The 6,777-nt window shown below is 53.3% G+C and overlaps 1 non-coding gene across 1 annotated transcript; it reads left to right on the top strand.

The window, feature by feature from the left end:
- Nucleotides 1-2,086: 2,086 nt before the first annotated feature.
- On the top strand, nucleotides 2,087-2,250 carry LOC112065242 (U1 spliceosomal RNA). Its single transcript, XR_002891922.2, has one exon. It is a non-coding gene; the product is annotated as a U1 spliceosomal RNA (small nuclear RNA).
- Nucleotides 2,251-6,777: the final 4,527 nt, after the last annotated feature.

Below are 6,777 nucleotides of genomic sequence, written 5' to 3'. Positions count from 1 at the left end.
CCAGGGAAGCCCCCTTTTCTTTTATTTTTAATTCTTTTCTGGAGTTTGTCATTTCTGAGTTTTAAAAATTGACTTATAATGGTGTTTTTCTCATATTTTGTATCATTGTCCTAAATATTTTTAGCTTATTTTGAAACAGCATGTTTCAGTTTTTATCTTTTTTTCAACGCCTCCTTCTGAAGTCTTCTCATTCTCCGTAGGAATGTCATTCTCCTGCTTATTCTCATTTTTCTTGTAGTAACTTTGTATGGGATTTGACCTCGATAGTTTTCTGTTGGTTTTTTTTTTTAATAAAATTATTTCTTTTATTTTTGGCTGCACTGGGTCTTCATCGTTGCGCACGGGCTTTTTCGAGTTGATGCGAGCGGGGGCTGCTCTTCGTTGCGGTGCGTGGGCTTCTCACGGCGGTGGCTTCTCTTGTTGCGGAGCACGGGCTCTAGGCGCGTGGGCTTCAGTAGTTGTGGCACGCGGGCTCAGTAGTTGCGGCTCACGGGCTCTAGAGCCCAGGCTCAGCAGTTGTGGCGCACGGGCTTTGCTGCTCCGCGGCATGTGGGATCCTCCTGGACTGGGGCTCGAACCCGTGTCCCCTGCATTGGCAGGCGGATTCTTAACCACTGCACCACCAGGGAAGCCCTTTCTGTTGCTTTTTATGTGAATGTAATGTTCACGAGCTTTTAACAGGAGACCTGGTTCAAAGGCTTTTCCTATTTCATAGACACACTTCTTCTGTTGGTGTCATGTGATTTTAACACGCATGGCAGCAGCTCCCCTTTCATGCCCATCCTCTCCCTCATTTGTCCCCATACTCCCGGTCCTGCTGAACTCTGATCCCAGCCCTGCAGTCTTCCCCCCACGTAGGGCTCTGTCCTGGAAGGAGGCCCACGGTGGCCATTTCGAGAGCTCACAGGGCCTGGACCATTCCAGCCCCTTCAGATACGACCAGGTTGCCCCGCACGCACCCCACTGTCCCAGCAGCCAAGCCTCTGCCAGCTTCACCCGCTGACGTCAACCTGGCCTGCTGCCGCGCTGCGCAGGGCGCACCTGTGGGCGTTCAGGGGCCCTACGCTCAGCGTGTAGCTGCCCTCTGCTCTCTCCGCACAGACCCCGCACCCCACGGTCTGGGCCTACAGAGGCTCAACCCCACGTACTGAGGCTCCAGGCTGTGCGGGAACACCTTAGCTCCCTGTTTTGCTATAGATGTTGCCCATGGAATGTTTTTTATTTTAAAGATATATTTCTTCATTCATTTAAAATGGCAATAATAATCCTATTAAGCGTGAACATAAAAAAACATTTTTTAATAAAAAGTAACTATACCTCTGAAAACACAGCATTTAGTAAGAAGAGCGTCATTGTTTCATGTTCTTGCAAATGTCTTAATGTCTGCATTGATAGAAGACAGTTGGATTCTTGGGGCTTCCCTGGCGGTCCGGTGATTAGGACTCTAAGCGTCCACTGCAGGGGGCACAGGTGCGATCCCTGATCGGGGAACTAAGTTCCTGCAAGCCACGTGGTGCAGCCAAAAAAGAAAAAACAAACAAACATAAAACCAAAAAAACAAAACCCACCACTTTAATTTTTTTTTAAAAAGAAGAAGACAGTTGGATTCTTACATCGCTTGTGCATTTAATCCGTTGGGCTGTAGTGTGTCACGTGGCCTCTGGGAAACTGCACCGCACACTCTCGGTAACTTTTCTCTTTCTATCCGGTTGTCCTACCTGTTTTTAAGCGGGGCTCTTGGAATATCCAAAAACTATGTTACTACTGCAATCTTCCCAGAATCCTTCATAAGCTTTTTAATGGGGGGAAGGGGGAACGCTGTGACATCCTTTCTCACCCCATCCATTTAACACAGCCAGCGTGAAACAGCAGGAGAAAGAAATTAAAGGGATAAGCCTTGGGAAGGGAGAAAGTAAGTTCTCATTATTCAGACACAAACTCCAAAAGAGTTTACCAATCATCGATTAGAATTAACACTTAAATGTGGCTAGACTGCTGGATACAAGATTAACATACAAATTTTTAAAAATATATACAGCAGCAACAAGCAAACAGACAATAAAAATCTTCAAAAGTTACCATTTATATACTTAACTGGCAGGGGAGATACCATGATCACGAAGGTGGTTTTCCCAGGGAGAGGCTCATCCACTGCACTCCGGATGTGATGACCTCTGCGATTTGCCCAAATGTGGGAAACTCGACTGCATAGTTTGTGGTAGTGGAAAACTGCGTTCGTGCTTTCCCCTGGGGGAAAAAAAAGTTACCATTTATGAGAGCATCAAAAAAATGTCAAATGCCGGGCTTCCCTGGTGGCGCAGTGGTTGAGAGTCCGCCTGCCGATGCGGGGGACGCAGGTTCGTGCCCCGGTCCGGGACGATCCCACGTGCCGCGGAGCGGCTGGGCCCGTGAGCCACGGCCGCTGGGCCTGCGCGTCCGGAGCCTGTGCTCCGCGGCGGGAGAGACCACAGCAGTGAGAGGCGCGCGTACCGCAAAAAAAAAAACAAAAACAAAAAAATGGGCTTAGTTTCCAGGTGTCATCAGAGAGGAGCAGTGCGTGGAAAGTAACATGCGGGCGAGAGCTCGGACATGTTGTAACTTCTCAGAAAACCAACACTTTCCTTTAATCCCCAAAGAAATGGCTTTGGTACATTTTGTGCCGCAGGAGTTGAAAGTAAGGAGGAAACCAGGACACAGCTTGCACTTTCCCTGACTACCTAACAACTGCTCAGGGCCTGTGGGAACTCGGTCTGGGCATCTTGAGACCAGCCCCTGATCTCTCACGTCAACTCTGACGCGCCTGGCAGGCCCGGCCTCCCCTTCTGCTGGCTCCATCTGGGGTCACCTCAGTTCTTTGGCAGGGTTTTGCCCAGTTACCAGGGGCCTCAGGTTCAAAAGGCAAAGCCAAACTAGCTATTGTTTGTCCATTTCATTTTTCGGTCTGGGCATCTTGAGACCAGCCCCTGATCTCTCACGTCAACTCTGACGCGCCTGGCAGGCCCGGCCTCCCCTTCTGCTGGCTCCATCTGGGGTCACCTCAGTTCTTTGGCAGGGTTTTGCCCGCGCAGTGTCAGGAGCAGGTTCAAAAGGCAAAGCCAAACTAGCTATTGTTTGTCCATTTCATTTTAAAAAGACTGGTGGATCTTTGGACCAAAGCGCAGTGTCAGGAGCCGCTCACGCCCTCTGCTTGCGTTCTACATGGCCCGCAAGCCTGCATTCAGCAGTTTCCCTTATTCCAACCCAGGACTCCTGCCTGGGAGGCAGGAGGAACCAAACGCCAAGAGGGGAGTCGAGTGGGAGGGAAGCAGCTTCTGAAACTTCTCCAATCAGATTGGGAGAGCCATTAATCCGCTGGAATGAGAGTCCGGCATTCTGGGGTCCCTCCGGCTGTTTCACTCCTTGGGAATTAGCGCATAGGATCCTGCAGGTTTCAACAAACAAGGCCAGAAGAGGGGAGCGGGTCATGCCCCGAGCGTCCGAGGCCGTGGTCCTGGGTGGACCATGAGACACCAGCTGATGTGCAGGGGCCCTCCGTCCGTGAGATGGTCACGGGTCAGTTTCAACTGTCCATCATGTGACACAAATGAGGCTTACCAAGGATGCAGAAATTCCCGGTGTGAAATGCGTTTCACGTGCCCACCACGAGCGGTGGTGGAGGTGGGGGCCTTCTGACGGCAAACTCCTACAGCAGCCCCCGCCCCGCAGCCTCTTGGAGGCTCTGTGCGGCCCTCTTGGGCACCGTGGACCCTCTCCCGTGTAAAGCAAGCCGAGTCCTCCTCATCGGCTGTTTGCTTTGGGCCTCTCTGCCGGGCGCCTTGGGGGTCTCCAGGACACCAGCGGGCTCCTCCCCGGGGGAGCAAATGAAAATGAACTCACGTGAGGTTTTCCATTTCTATTAACCCAGAGAAGACCTGTGCTTCACTGGCCTTCCATCTACCTGGCTGGTGGACGCATCTGTTCAGCCCCAGGCAAAACCATACAACATTGCATTCTCCGGAGATAATCGCACAACTCGCTGTAATTAACAGCCACGCCAGACCGTGTGAAGGCCCCTGGGACGGAGGGCAGGAACGGCACACGTGCCGGGACCTGGCCGTGCCCGCCTCCCGGGCGCGGCTGCCATTTGTCTCTGAGCGTCACCACCCTCCAGGCTCCCCAAGGCTCTCCCGCCCGGAGGAACCAGTCACACTCTACTGCCAAGATGCGGGGCTCATTTATCTCGTCGTTACGGAGCTCGGCCAAGCTGCGGCACCCCGCCAATAAATATTATTCTCTGCTGCCGGTAGCCAAGGCCAAGCTCAGATTTGGGGGTGGAGGTCAAACGAGCAAGGTTCCCAGATGATGGGGGCGGAGGGGGGGACGAGAGAGACGCACGGCGTCTCCGCTCCTGGTGTCGTTTTGTTACAGTTGGAGGGAACCTCATTTGCTGAAGTGGCACAATGAACGCCCAGAGGCTGAGGCTTGAGCCTCTACACAGGACACTGCCCCCTCTGTTCTTGCCCCGCCGAGGCCAAGAGCTCTTTGTGTGTCTGAATAACTGGCCAGGAACTGGACAATGCTCTGTGCCAAGAGCGGTGATGGGCCGGCTTCAGCCTCTGCTGGAATTCCTCGTTGCTTCACAAATGTTTGGTGAGCGTGGTCACGCTCTGGGCACCCAGAGGCCTCGGCTCTCACGGAACTCTCAGCTGGTCCTCGGAGGAGGACAGACAGGAACAGGTGAACGGAGCCACAGGTCGTTTGGGACAATGATAAATGGGTGAATGAATGAAACAGGGCAGCCTGGTAGGCAGGACGGGGCCTCCTCCAGGGCAGGGGCGGGAAGGCTCCCAAGGACGGGCCCTGCTGGAGTGACTTGGCTGTCAGGGGCCGCTGTGCTGTGATGAGGGGTCGGCGGGGGGACAGGACCACCTCCCACGGGCAGTGGGCATAGGGAGGGGTTTGGATTTTGTTCGAAGCACCAAGGGGAGCTGCAGGAGGATGGTAAGCTGGGCTGTGACACGGAAGGGCCCGCCGTCTGGAGAAAGGGCGCTCTGGCCACTGTGGGGTGACAGCAGGCTGGGGAGGTGGGCGGGGTGACCACGACCTGACCCCAGGAGGAACCTGTGGACGTGCGGCCTCACGTGGCAAAAGGGGCTCTGCAGCTGGGATCAGGTGAAGGACCTTGAGGTGAGACAACCCCGGGCTGTCCGAGGGTCCCAATGTCATCCCGAGGATGTGTATCAGGGAGACAGGAGGTCAGAGTCAGAGAAGGAGAGGCGAGGACAGAAGCAGAGGTCGGAGCGGCGCGGGGCCACAAGCCAAGGAACGTGGCTCCGCTAGAAGCTGGGAAAGGCAGAGGATCCTCGCCTGGAGCCTCTAGAGGAACCAGCCCTGCGATCCCCTGATTATAGCCCTGTGAGACCCAGGTTGAACGCCTGACCTTCCGAACTCTGAGACAGGAAATCTGTGCGTGTTAAGACTCAACGCTGGTGGTAAGTACACCAAAGGGAAACTAATACACATGGCAGGAGGTCACTGGTGTGGTCCAGGTGAGAAAGCTGAGCACCCAGGTGCCCAGGTTTGCTGACATGCTTTGCGTCACAGAGCACACAGAGGAAGAAACAGCTGAGGGTCCCACGGCAAGCGGGGAGAAGGGGATGCGGTCTTGGCTGACCGGCAGCCGTTGGTCCCTGCGTTGACGGGGAAGCTCTGGGCCGGAGTCAGAGCCGTGGGGGGCGGGGAGCGGGCACGGGTGATGGTGAAGGCCCAGGAGGGTGGTCCTCCACGACCTGTCTCTTCACCTTCACCCTTCTGCTGTCTAGTTGCCCCAAGACACCGCTGTCCATGTGCATAAGTAATCAGAAAAGATGATTCTAGTTCTTTTCGTCAAAAAGTCAGGTACTGGGACTTCCCTGGTGGTGCAGTGGCTAAGAATCCGCCTGCCGATGCAGGGGACACGGGTTCGAGCCCTGGTCCGGGAAGATCCCACATGCCGCGGAGCAGCTAAGCCCGTGGGCCACAGCTACTGAGCCTGCGCTCTAGGGCCCATGAGCCACAACTACTGAGTCCACGAGCCACAGCTACTGAAGCCTGCGCCCCTAGAGCCCGTGCTCCACAACGAGAAGCCGCCGCGATGAGAAGCCCGCGCACCGCAACCAAGACTAGCCCCCGCTCGCCGCAGCTAGAGAAAGCCCGCACGCAGCAACGAAGACCCAACACAGCCAAAAATAATAAATAAAATAAATAAAAATTTTTTTTTAAAGTCAGATACTTTCCTGTTAGCCTGATTTCACAATAAACCCAAGACAAACAAATGGCAAGGAAAACACAGAACGAACAAGGTCGGCATAGAGATTAAAGGGACCAGAAATATGTTAGACATACATAAAATAGATAAGCAATAAGTAATTAACGTAGAGCACAGGGAATTATATTCAACGTCTTATAATAACCTATAATGGAAAATAATCTGAAAAAGAGTATATATATAACAATCACTTTGCTGTACACCTGATACATAATATTGTAAATCAACTATACTACAATTTGAAAAAGAAAGAAAAAGGAACATATTAGAAATAGGAACCAACAGGTATCTGAGTGTCCTGGGGCCGCCAGAACAAACTGCCACAAACTGGGGGGCTTGGAAAAACAGAAGCTGATTCTCTCCCCGTCCTGGAGGCCAGAAGCCCAAAATCAAGGTGTCATCGGGGCCGTGCTCCCTCTAAAAGCTCTAGGAGGGCTTCCCCGGTGGCGCAGTGCTTGAGAGTCCGCCTGCCGATGCAGGGGACGCGGGTT

The sequence above is a fragment of the Physeter macrocephalus genome, chromosome 17, assembly GCF_002837175.3.
Source record: "Physeter macrocephalus isolate SW-GA chromosome 17, ASM283717v5, whole genome shotgun sequence".
NCBI classification, from domain to species: Eukaryota; Metazoa; Chordata; class Mammalia; order Artiodactyla; family Physeteridae; genus Physeter; species Physeter macrocephalus.
This window is presented reverse-complemented; position numbering and strand designations above follow the sequence as displayed.